We start from the raw sequence: 13,493 nt of genomic DNA on the forward strand, positions 1-13,493 counted from the left end.
TGGCATTGTTCATTCCTTTGGACACTGAGTTGGATGAGCTGGGCGTGAACGCCTTGCGGGTCACATCCTTGGCTGTAGTTTCTTCTAAGAGGTGGCTTCATTCAGGTCTCCCATTCAGGCTTTGCAGCACGTTGGTGGGGATTTTTAACAATGGTGTGAGAGAATGTTCTCTTCTCGGTGGTTTCCGTGTGGCTGCTCAGGTTTGCGAGCACCCCTTGCAGAGACTGTCTCTCCGTCTTTGTGTACCCGGTCTCCTTTTGCATTGCTGCATTGGTACTAAGGGTGTGATGTCGTTGCTGGGGTCTTCATGCTCTTCCGTTGGTCCACGGGTCTGTTTCTGTGCCCCTGTCATGCAGTTTTTATGCCTGTCACTTGGCAGTACCCTCTAAGGTCTAGGAGGATGTTCTGTTCCGCAAGGCCCTTTTTCGGAGAGTGCCTTGGAAACTGCAGATGGTTTCTTGTTCTCCTTTGAGGAATAGCTTTCCAGGAATACTAGGGTTACAAAGGAGTATTTGTTTCCCTTCCATGAATGTTAAAAGTACGTGTTCCAGTTCCGGGAGAAAATGTCTTCAGTGTATTGCTAGGGGTTGCCTTGAATCTGCAGCTTGCTTTGAGGAGTAGGGCCAAGATGGTAGTACTGCTTCTTCCCATCCAAGGACACAGGATATCTATGTCTGTAGTTCAGTAATTCTCAATTTTCTCCTTCAACATTTTTTAGTTTTCCGAATATGCATCTTTCTTCTTGTTTATGGATTGTCCTTGCTATTTTTCATGCATTCCTTTTCATTTTGTGATTTTTCCTGTTTCGTATTGTTGTCACTTGGCCGTCCTGCTATGGCATGTTAGGAATACGGAAAAACAGTGGATTCCTGTGCATTAATCTTGGTATGGTGCCCACTAACCATTCCTTTATTATTCGTTCCATGGGATTTAGGGTGGAGCCTCTTGAGCTCTCTGTGTTCCAGACCCTGTCTTTGGCTAATGGGGTCAGTGTTAGCTCTTTCTTCCCCACACGGACACATTGTGTTTCTTTGTCTTGTCCAGTGGCTGGGGCTAGGTCGTTCAGGTCTGTCTGAAAGAGATGGGTGAGAGGGAGCACCCTTGGCTTCTTCCTGGATTGAGCAGGAAGGGGTTCATCTCGACACCTTGGAGGGTCATCCTGGCTGGAGGGTTAGCCTACGTGGCCTTATTATGTTGAGATCGTCTCCCTGCACACCCACGGTGATGAGATTTGTTAGTCTGAAGGGATGTTGAAGTTCTTCGAGTGCTCCCTCCGCATCTGTTGAGGGGGAGGGTGTGATGTTTTGTCCTTCCTTGTGTTGAGGGTGTGTAGCCCGTTGACTGCTTGGCCCTTGTGGAACCATCCTGGTGACCCTGGAATTCGTCCCACTTGATCATGCTGTGGGAGACTTTTGTGTTCCTGAAGTGGACTCCTTAGGGTTCCATGGAGAATCGTTGCATCTGGATGCGTCAACCATCTTGAATGTTCACTTTCTGTTCCGTCGTGCCTCTGCCTGCTCTTGGTATCACAGTATTGGGGAGTGATCCCTCATCCTCTGTGTTCTGGACTCGTTTCAGGAGGACATGTTCAAGTGCGTTCTATATGTGGTCGATTTCCACGGTGAGGCCCTCTGGTCCTCGACTTTGATATGCCCGGAGTTTGACTCAACTGGGGATACAGTTTCCCTTCTCGTGGTCAGACTGTTCAATTGCTGGTTTCCTGTTGACAAGTTCTTGGCCTGCTGCATGTTGGTGGAGATTTGTCTATGTCTTCTACGTGGTCCAATCTCTTGGCACATGAGTTTTCGTTCACCTGTTCTCCGAGGATTTTCTGTGCCAGTTGTTACTTCTCCACTTTTGTCTCAAATCCCAGTGGAAGCAACTAATTATAGGGTAACGACCAAGATATCTAAGGTGGAAGGCGGGCATAAAGTTATGAGGGTGATCCTTCTCCTGTACCCATACGTGCATTTCAACCACACAACGGATTGTTTATGATCTCAGACTTTAGGAAGGGCCTTCAGCAGGAATTGTCACCGAGCTGCTGCTTGGTTTCCCTGAGACTCTTCCATTGTCGGTGTTCTTCCCTGATTGAGAAATCATTCCACCTGTGTTTCTGAATTGTTCTGAGTCGCTGCAATCATCTGATCACCTGCCTAGGTTTGGTCCCTAAGAACACATGGGAAGAACATAGATCTCCGTCCCAACTTGTGTGATCCTCCAGGTTCTTTGCCCTTCTGCCACCCTGGAAATTCAGGGCTTTCCACTGGATGTCTCCGGTTCTCAGGAATAGACACTTGACTTGTCCATTCCATGGCCAACACACCCCTTCTGGCCACAGGTCTCTGGACGATTGAAAAGGCAGTGTCTGCACTGCATTGCACTTACCGCTTCTCCACTCCAACCACTGGATACTCACCTCCAACAACAGAAACAATTTCTATTCTATGCCAAAGGAATCACCAGGGCAGGGAAGAATGCCTAGCACCTCAGTGGAACTCCATCGCTCTTTCCCCAGCCAGTAAAACAGGAAAGGATGGCTGAAGACAAATCTTGGCGAGTGACTTCTAAACTGGAAGCTATTTAGATATATGACCACCATGTTCTCATGTCTCTGAAGCTCGAGCTCTCAAGTGTCCTCTAAGGGAGTTTCTACGTTTCTGAGTGTGCAGGAGGGAAGGGGTAGTGTGCTTTACCCTGTTCTGAGGATCAAAGTTCCCTCGTTGCCGCCCAATAAATTCTAGGCGCCCACAGGTCCGGGGCCTTCTCTGCCCCCTTTCCCCTGGCCACCGTCGATGTAGACTTCCCTTCCATTGGGCTTCATGCTCCCTTTTCAGAACACCAAATACGTCCCTGTACGAAGCGTCTAAATCCTCAGGTCTCCTCCCTGTCTCCTTAGACTGTGCGCGCACCTCTAGGAAAGGGATTTGATGAAGTTATCCGAATCTTCCTCACTGTTCATGTGGACTTTCCTCTCACTAGAAAGGAACCACTGTGAGAGCAGGACCTTTGCCTCTCTTCTTCCTCTGCGTCCTCACTCTCTACAATTGGGCAGAGTCCACTCTCTCCCAGCTGACGTATTTTCCTCGGTCCGTCAATACGGGCGAACAAATATGTGCTCAGTCCAACCAAAGGCAAGTGGTATGATGGTATCTTTTTCTTCTCACGTTTCCTTTCCTTCAGTCTGTCTTCTCACGTGCTGAACACGTACCTCCGCCTACAATATCTCATTGAGGGGTGAATATATCTCTTTCGGGCTAGCACTCCTTTCAGCCCAGGAGCCACCTCTCCTCTCCTCTCTCTGGCATCCTGTCATGACCCACTGAGCAGCTGTCCCTCCTCATCCTCTTGGCTCCATCTGTGACATGGGGCTCTTTGCAAGCCACCCTTCTAGACTATTCCGGGACTTGTCCTTCAGTACCTGAGTGCCTGAGGATATGGGTTTGTGCAATACGTGGGAAAGGTATCCTTCATGATGCCAATATTAAACACAAAAGGCTTGTACGGAGAAATAATCTGAAATATGTATGTGTATGCATATGTAGATATAGATATAGATATACATAGGAATACCTGTGGTATAAAATTGAAATGTATTCCTCGCTGTAATATGAGTATTCCTTTGAACAAAGGAGGCAGTATGAGGCAGGATATCCAGAAAGAACGCCACGGTCAGGTATCCTGAATCATCAAGAGAATCCCTGACACCCCCCCAAATGTCATATCTCCCCAGGAAGTACAACGAGACCTGTTAGAGACAATGAACCGTTTTTATTGAGCAAAAGTCATTTCCCCAGTGGAAGGCGGTTAGGAACATCAATACGGTCATAAGAGAGCCTGAGAGCTTAAGGGGACATTTGGGAAAGAGCCCCGTGATACCCCAGAGCCTCGGGCTTCACAGACTCCAATCTAGACCTGGAGGTCCACACTCGTGTCAGAGGTCCACACTCGTGTCAAGCATGGATTCTTGGATAGGGATGTGGCAGGCTGGATCCGTGACAGAGCCTTGTCTCTAGGTGGGTTGTTTCCGAAGCCAGCGGGGCCTGGATTGTGATGTTCTAGCAGCAGGAGGAATAATGTCTCCTATAGCAAACGGGCCGGTAGCTGCAGTAACTAGAGCCAGAGCCGTAGCCACCGCCATAGCAGGAGCCGTAGCCACAGCCATAACGGGAGCCATAGCCACAGCCATAGCCATAAAAGGGGCCCCATCCATAGCCATAATAGGGGCTGCATCCGTAGCCATAGCCTTTTCCACAGCCATAGCCCCAGGGGTTGCTGTAGTAGCTGCAGTACATGGTGTCCGGGGACGTGGGATCACGTGGGTCGCGAGAGGATGGTTCTCAAGTGTGTGTGTGTCTCCTGTTCCCCTTGGACCTTTATATACCGTCGGGAACTGGCAGAGCATTCCATTCCCTCCGTGACCGAGCCAGCAACTATGTAAGCAAGCAGTATGTGCCACGCTCTGCTGACAGTCAGTCATGGTGTGCTTGGAACAGCTCATTGTTTGGGAGACTCCCAATGGCATTAAAAAGCATCGTTTTAATTGGCTCTGCTGAAGTCTAGTCTCAGCCGAATCCTGTGGCCAAGCTCGGCTACTCCGTTCTCAACGCCGCCAATCAATTTGAAGGCTTGTACTTTCCCTTCAAATGTTTCAGGGGGCGTCCTGTGGATCACTTTTGCCCCCTTTGCTGCCTCTGCTGTCTTAAGTCATCGGTCACTGCCCATTGGAAGCGTACTACTCCTGTCTCCTTGCTTGAATTGTAGGGACTTGGTTCCAGGCATCTCCCCCCCAGGGAAGTCCGTGCCGCATATCTATGGACATCTTATGTAGACACCCAAAATGCTGATCATTCTGCAAGGAACAGTGCAGCCCCCAGAAAGAAAGACTCTCTGGTGCCCAGCAACAGTAAGGCTACACGTGGAAACCTTGGTCCGGGGCTCCGCATTTCTACAAAAGCGTCTCTCTGTATCGATGTCCAGATCCAAACCTGTTCTGTCTCCTCCTGTTGAACAAGGACCTACCCCTGCCATCATTAAACGTGCTCCCCAAAGCATGGATATTTTCCTTTTTTGGTGTAATTGTGGAGTATTTTCTTTATTCACACATCTTTGTGTGGCATAGATACTTGATCTTCATTTTCAGAATCAGGCAGATGCCCAAACGTAGGTATGTATTTTATTTTTATTTTACTTTATTTTATTTTATTTTATTTTATTTTATTTTATTTGACTATATTTTATTAATTCAAGGACAGTCGACTTAACCATACTCTGTGTGTTATCTGGTGAACAGCAGAGTGGTTCTGCATTTCAGTATATTCTACAGCATTATACGTTGTTAGAATGCAGGTATACTTCCCAGTGCCATACTGTAAATCCTTTTTGTTCATCTCTTTGGATAGTGTACTTGGTATCCAGGAATGCCATATCCATGAAATGCCTCTACCTCGTCTCTCAGCCCTTTGCTAACCGCTCGTTTGCTTCTATGTCTCTGAATTTATGTCTGTTTTGCATGTACGTGCTGTGTTTACTCTCCAGAGTTCTCCTAGCAGTGATAAGCCTAGAGGATGCTGTTTTCTCCTTGACTCATTTCCCCAAGCATACTCTTCTCGACCAGCACCCACTGTGCGGCCATTGGCAGTATTTCCTTTTGGGGGCTCACTACTATACCCTGAAAGGCATAAACACCACATCTTCTTCACTGAGTCCGCTGTTGGTGGCCACCCGCGAGGCTTCCATTCCTCGGATATGGGGAACAACGTTGCTCTGAATCCCGCGATGCGTGTTACTTTTTGGACTAGTGTCGTTATTATACGAAGACAGTGACAGGTTGAATCATATGGCCGTTCTAAGCTGAGTTATTTGAGAAGCCCCCATCCTGGTTTTCCACGGTGATTGCACCCGCGTACACTCCCACCAGGAGTGGGAGTGGCCTCCTCCACCTTCCCTCCAGCCTTTGGGATGTGTAGATTTTTGAGGATGGCCATGCTGAAGGTGCGTGGTGATATCTCATGGATGTTTGGATTTTCCTTTCCCTCCCAATTAGTGATGTTGAGACCTTGTCTGCTGCTTGGTATCCATCTGAAGGTCTTCCTTGGACCAAAGGCCTGTTTCGGTACTCTGCCCATATTTCGATGGCATTGTTCATTCCTTTGGACACTGAGTTGGATGAGCTGGGCGTGAACGCCTTGCGGGTCACATCCTTGGCTGTAGTTTCTTCTAAGAGGTGGCTTCATTCAGGTCTCCCATTCAGGCTTTGCAGCACGTTGGTGGGGATTTTTAACAATGGTGTGAGAGAATGTTCTCTTCTCGGTGGTTTCCGTGTGGCTGCTCAGGTTTGCGAGCACCCCTTGCAGAGACTGTCTCTCCGTCTTTGTGTACCCGGTCTCCTTTTGCATTGCTGCATTGGTACTAAGGGTGTGATGTCGTTGCTGGGGTCTTCATGCTCTTCCGTTGGTCCACGGGTCTGTTTCTGTGCCCCTGTCGTGCAGTTTTTATGCCTGTCACTTGGGAGTACCCTCTAACGTCTAGGAGGATGTTCTGTTCCGCACGGCCCTTTTTCAGAGAGTGCCTTGGAAACTGCAGGTGGTTTGTTGTTCTCCTTTGAGGAATAGCTTTCCAGGAATACTAGGGTTACAAAGGAGTATTTGTTTCCCTTCCACGAATGTTAAAAGTACGTGTTCCAGTTCCGGGAGAAAATGTCTTTGGTGTATTGCTAGGGGTTGCCTTGAATCTGCAGCTTGCTTTGGGGAGTAGGGCCAAGGTGGAAGTACTGATTCCTCCCATCCAATGACACGGGATATCTATGTCTGTAGTTTGGTAATTCTCAATTTTCTACTTCAACCTTTTTTAGTTTTCTGAATATGCATCTTTCTTCTGCTTGTTTATGGATTGTCCTTGCTATTTTTCATGCATTCCTTTTCATTTTGTGATTTTTCCTGTTTCGTATTGTTGTCACTTGGCCGTCCTGATATGGCATGATTAGAATACGGAAAACCAATGGATTGCTGTGCATTAATCTTGGTATGGTGCCCACTAACCATTCCTTTATTATTCGCTCCACGGGATTTAGGGTGGAGCCTTTTGAGGTCTCTGTGTTCCAGACCCTGTCTTTGGCTAATGGGGTCAGTGTTAGCTCTTTCTTCCCCACACGGACACATTGTGTTTCTTTGTCTTGTCCAGTGGCTGGGGCTAGGTCGTTCAGGTCTGTCTGAAAGAGATGGGTGAGAGGGAGCACCCTTGGCTTCTTCCTGGATTGAGCAGGAAGGGGTTCATCTCGACACCTTGGAGGGTCATCCTGGCTGGAGGGTTAGCCTACATGGCCTTATTATGTTGAGATCGTCTCCCTGCACACCCACGGTGATGAGAATTGTTACCCGGAAGGGATGTTGAAGTTCTTCGTGTGCTCCCTCTGCACCTGTTGAGGGGAAGGGTGTGATGTTTTGTCTTTCCTTGTGTTGAGGGTGTGTAGCCCGTTGACTGCTTGGCCCTTGTTGAACCATCCTGGTGACCCTGGAATTCGTCCCACTTGATCATGCTGTGGGAGACTTTTGTGTTCCTGACGTGGACTCCTTAGGGTTCCATGGAGGATCGTTGCATCTGGATTCATCAAGCACCTTGAACGATCATTTTCTCTTCCGTCGTGCCTCTGCCTGCTCTTGGTATCACAGTATTGGGGAGTGATCCCTCATCCTCTGTGTTCTGGACTCGTTTGAGAAGGACATGTTCACGTTCGTTCTATATGTGGTCGATCTCCGCTGTGAGGCCCTCTGGTCCTCGACTTTGATATGCCCGGAGTTTGACTCAACTGGGGATACAGTTTCCCTTCTCGTGGTCAGACTGTTCAATTGCTGGTTTCCTGTTGACAAGTTCTTGGCCTGCTGCATGTTGGTGGAGATTTGTCTATGTCTTCTACGTGGTTCAGTCTCTTGGCACATGAGTGTTCGTTCACCCGTTCTCCGAGGATTTTCTGTGTGTCTCCGTCCTGTCAGTTGTTACTTCTCCACTTTTGTCTCAAATCCCAGGGGAAGCAACTAATTATAGGGTAACGACCAAGAGATCCAAGGTGGAAGGCGGGCATAAAGGTATCAGGGTGATCCTTCTTCTGGACCCATACGTACATTTCAACCACACAACGGGTGGTTTATGATCTCAGACTTTATGACAATTCCTTCAGCAGGAATTGTCACCGAGCTGCTGCTTGGTTTCCCTGAGACTCTTCCATTGTCGGTGTTCTTCCCTGATTGAGAAATCATTCCACCTGTGTTTCTGAATTGTTCTGAGTCGCTGCAATCATCTGATCACCTGGCTAGGTTTGGCCCCTAAGAACACATGGGAAGAACATAGATCTCCGTCCCAACTTGTGTGATCCTCCAGGTTCTTTCCCCTTCTGCCACCCTGGAAATTCAGGGCTTTCCACTGGATGTCTCCCGTTCTCAGGAATAGACACTTGACTTGTCCATTCCATGGCCAACACACCCCTTCTGGCCACAGGTCTCTGGACGATTGAAAAGGCAGTGTCTGCACTGCATTGCACTTACCGCTTCTCCACTCCAACCACTGGATACTCACCTCCAACAACAGAAACAATTTCTATTCTATGCCAAAGGAATCACCAGGGCAGGAAAGAATGCCTGGCACCTAAGTGGCCCTCCATTGCTCTTTCCCCAGTAAAACAGGAATGGATGGCTGAAGACAAATCTTGGCGAGTGGCTTCTAAACTGGAAGCTATTTAGATATATGACCACCAGGTTCTCATGTCTCTGAAGCTCGAGCTCTCAAGTGTCCTCTGAGGGAGTGTCCACGTTTCTGAGTGTGCAGGGAGGGAAGAGGTAGTGTGCTTGACCCTGTTCTAGGGATCGAAGTTCCCTTGTCGCCGCCCAATAAATGCCAGGCGCCCGCAGGTCCGGGGCCTTCTCTGCCCCCTTTCCCCTTGCCACCGTCGATGTAGACTTCCCTTCCATTGGACTTCATGCTCCCTTTTCCCAATGCCAAATACGTCCCTGCACGATGCGTCTAAATCCTCAGGTCTCCTCCCTGTCCCCTTAGTCTGTGCGCGCACCTCTCGGAAAATGATTTGATGAAGTTATCCGAATCTTCCTCACTGTTCATGTAGACTTTCCTTTCACTAGAAAGGAACCACTGTGAGAGCAGGACCTTTGCCTCTCTTCTTCTTCTGTGTCCTCACTCTCTACAATGGGGCAGAGTCCACTCTCTCCCAGCTGACGTATTTTCCTCAGTCTCCATCAATACGGGCGAACAAATAAGTCCTCAGTCCAACCAAAGGCAAGTGGTATGATGGAATCTTTTTCTTCTCACGTTTCCTTTCCTTCAGTCTGTCTTCTCACGTGCTGAACACGTACCTCCGCCTACAATATCTCATTGAGGGGTGAATATATCTCTTTCGGGCTAGCACTCCTTCCAGCCCAGGAGCCACCTCTCCTCTCCTCTCTCTGGGATTCTGTCATGACCAACTGAGCAGTTGTCCCTCCTCGTCCTCTTGGCCGCCAGCTCCCTCTGTGACATGGGGCTCTTTGCGAGCCGAACTTCTAAACTATTCCGGGACTTGTCCTTCGGTACCTGAGTGCCTGAGTATATGGGTTGGCGCAATACGTGGGAAAGGTATCCTTCATGATGCCAATACTAAAAACAAAAGGCTTGTATGAAGAAATAATCTGAAATATGTATGTGTATGCATATGTAGATATAGATATAGATATACATAGGGATACCTGTGGTATAAAATTGAAATGTATACCTCACTGTAAAATGAGTATTCCTTTGAACAAAGGAGACAGTATGAGGCAGGATATCCAGAAAGAATGCAAGGGTCAGGTATTCCGAATCGTCAAGAGAATCCCTGACACCCCCCCAAAAGACATATCTCCCCAGGAAGTCCAAAGAGGCTTGTTAGAGACAATGATCCATTTTTTATTCAGCAAAAGTCATTTCCACAGTGGAAGGCTGTTAGGAACATCAATACGGTCATAAGAGAGCCTGAGAGCTTAAGGGGACATTTGGGAAAGAGTCCAATGATCCCCTGGAGCCTCGGGCTTCAGAGACTCCAATCTAGACCTGGAGGTCCACACTCGTGTCAAGCATGGATTCTTGGATAGGGATGTGGCAGGCTGGATCCGTGACAGAGCCTTGTCTCTAGGTGGGTTGTTTCCGAAGCCAGCGGGGCCTGGATCGTGATGTTCTAGCAGCAAGAGGAATAATGTCTCCTGTAGCAAACGGGCCGGTAGCTGCAGTAACTAGAGCCAGAGCCGTAGCCACAGCCATAACGGGAGCCATAGCCACAGCCATAGCCATAAAAGGGGCCCCATCCATAGCCATAATAGGGGCTGCATCCGTAGCCATAGCCTCTTCCACAGCCATAGCCCCAGGGGTTGCTGTAGTAGCTGCAGTACATGGTGTCCGGGGACGTGGGATCACGTGGGTCGCGAGAGGATGGTTCTCAAGTGTGTGTGTGTCTCCCGTTCCCCTTGGACCTTTATATACCATCGGGAACTGGCAGAGCATTCCATTCCCTCCGTGACAGAGCCAGCAACTATGTAAGCAAGCAGTATGTGCCACGCTCTGCTGACAGTCCGTCATGGTGTGCTTAGAACAGCTCATTGTTTGGGAGACTCCCAATGGCATTAAAAAGCATCGTTTTAATTGGCTCTGCTGAAGTCTAGTCTCAGCCGAATCCTGTCGCCAAGCTCAGCTACTCCGTTCTCAAAGCCGCCAATCATGTGGCTTGTACTTTTCCTTCAAATGTTTCGGGGTGCATCCTGTGGAACACTTTTGCCCCCTTTGCTACCTCTCCTGTCTTAAGTCATCGGTCTCTGCCCATTGGAGGCAAACTACTCCTGTCTCCTTGCTTGAATTGTAGGGACTTGGTTCCAGACAGCTCCCCTCCCAGGGAACTATGTGCCGCATATCTATGGACATCTTATGTAGACACCCAAAATGCTGATCATTCTGCAAGGAACCGTGCAGCCCCCAGAAAGAAAGACTCTCTGGTGCCCAGCGACAGTAAGGCTACGCGTGGAAATCTTGGTCCGGGGCTCCGCATTTCTACAAAAGCGTCTCTCTGTATCGATGTCCAGATCAAACCTGTTCTGTCTTCTCCTGCTGAACAAGTCCTTACCCCTGCCATCATTAAACGTGCTCCCCAAAGAATGGATATTTTCCTTTTTTGGTGTAATTGTGGAGTATTTTCTTTTTTCACACTTCGTTGTGTGGTCTGGATTCTTGATCTTCATTGTCAGAATCAGACAGACACCCAAACATAGGTGTTTATTTTAGTTTTATTTTTATTTCTTTTATTTTACTTTATGTTATGTTACGTTATGTTATTTCCTTTCATTTCTTCAAGGCCAGTTGAATTAACCATACTCTGTGCTTTTTCTGGTGAACAGCAGAGTGGTTCTGCATTTCAGGATATTCTACGGCATTATAGGTTGTTAGAATGCGGGGGTAATTCCCTGTGCCGTACTGCTTATCCTTCTTGTTCCTCTCTTTGGATAGAGTAGTTTGGATCCAGGAATCCCTTAGCCATGTAATGCCCCTACCCCGTCTCTCAGCCCTTTGCGCACCGCTCGTTTGCTTCTATATCTCTGAATTTATGTCTGTTTTGCATGTACGTGCTGTGTTTACTCTCCAGAGTTCTCATAGCAGTGATAAGCCTACAGGATGCTGTTTTCTCCTTGACTCATTTCCCCAAGCATACTCTTCTCGACCAGCACCCACTGTGCGGCCATTGGCAGTATTTCTTTTGGGGGGCTCACTACTATACCCTGAAAGGCATAAACACCACCTCTTCTTCACTGATCCTCGGTTGGTGGCCACCCACGAGGCTTCCATTCCTCGGATATTGGAAACAATGTTGCTCTGAATCCCGGGATGCGTGTAACTTTTTGGACTAGTGTCGTTATTATACGAAGACAGTGACAGGTTGCATCATATGGCCGTTCTAAGCTGAGTTATTTGAGAAGCCCCCATCCTGGTTTTCCACGGTGGTTGCAGCCACGTACACTCCCACCAGGAGTGGGAGTGGCCTCCTCCACCTTCCCTCCAGCCTTTGGGATGTGTAGATTTTCGAGGATGGCCATGCTGAAGGTGCGAGGTGATATCTCATGGATGTTTGGATTTTCCTTTCCCTCCCAATTAGTGATGTTGAGACCTTGTCTGCTGCTTGGTATCCATCTGAAGGTCTTCCTTGGACAAACAGCACGTTTGGATACTCTGCCCATATTTCCATGGCATTGTTCCTTCCTTTGCACACTGAGTTGGAAGAGCTGGGCGTGAACGCCTTGCGGGTCACATCCTTGGCTGTAGTTTCTTCTAAGAGGTGGCTACGTTCAGGTCTCCCCTTCAGGCTTTACACCACGTTGGTGGGGATTTTTGACAATGGAGTGAGAGAATGTTCTCTTCTCGGTGGTTTCCGTGTGGCTGCTCAGGTTTGCAAGCACCCCTTGCAGAGACTGTCTCTCCGTCGTTGTGTACCTGGTCTCCTTTGGCATTGCTGCATTGGTACTAAGGGTGTGACGTCACTGCTGGGGTCTTCATGCTCTTCCGTTGGTCCACGGGTCTGTTTCTGTGCCCCTGTCATGCAGTTTTTATGCCTGTCACTTGGCAGTACCCTCTAAGGTCTAGGAGGATGTTCTGTTCCGCAAGGCCCTTTTTCGGAGAGTGCCTTGGAAACTGCAGATGGTTTCTTGTTCTCCTTTGAGGAATAGCTTTCCAGGAATACTAGGGTTACAAAGGAGTATTTGTTTCCCTTCCATGAATGTTAAAAGTACGTGTTCCAGTTCCGGGAGAAAATGTCTTTGGTGTATTGCTAGGGGTTGCCTTGAATCTGCACCTTGCTTTGAGGAGTAGGGCCAAGATGGTAGTACTGCTTCTTCCCATCCAAGGACACAGGATATCTATGTCTGTAGTTCAGTAATTCTCAATTTTCTCCTTCAACATTTTTTAGTTTTCCGAATATGCATCTTTCTTCTTGTTTATGGATTGTCCTTGCTATTTTTCATGCATTCCTTTTCATTTTGTGATTTTTCCTGTTTCGTATTGTTGTCACTTGGCCGTCCTGCTATGGCATGTTAGGAATACGGAAAAACAGTGGATTCCTGTGCATTAATCTTGGTATGGTGCCCACTAACCATTCCTTTATTATTCGTTCCATGGGATTTAGGGTGGAGCCTCTTGAGCTCTCTGTGTTCCAGACCCTGTCTTTGGCTAATGGGGTCAGTGTTAGCTCTTTCTTCCCCACACGGACACATTGTGTTTCTTTGTCTTGTCCAGTGGCTGGGGCTAGGTCGTTCAGGTCTGTCTGAAAGAGATGGGTGAGAGGGAGCACCCTTGGCTTCTTCCTGGATTGAGCAGGAAGGGGTTCATCTCGACACCTTGGAGGGTCATCCTGGCTGGAGGGTTAGCCTACGTGGCCTTATTATGTTGAGATCGTCTCCCTGCACACCCACGGTGATGAGATTTGTTAGTCTGAAGGG

Source organism: Sus scrofa, chromosome 13 (genome assembly GCF_054392235.1).
Source record: "Sus scrofa isolate SSC_HxYL_T2T_F1_AM1 chromosome 13, Sscrofa_HxYL_maternal_Yorkshire_Landrace_v2.0, whole genome shotgun sequence".
NCBI lineage: Eukaryota > Metazoa > Chordata > Mammalia > Artiodactyla > Suidae > Sus > Sus scrofa.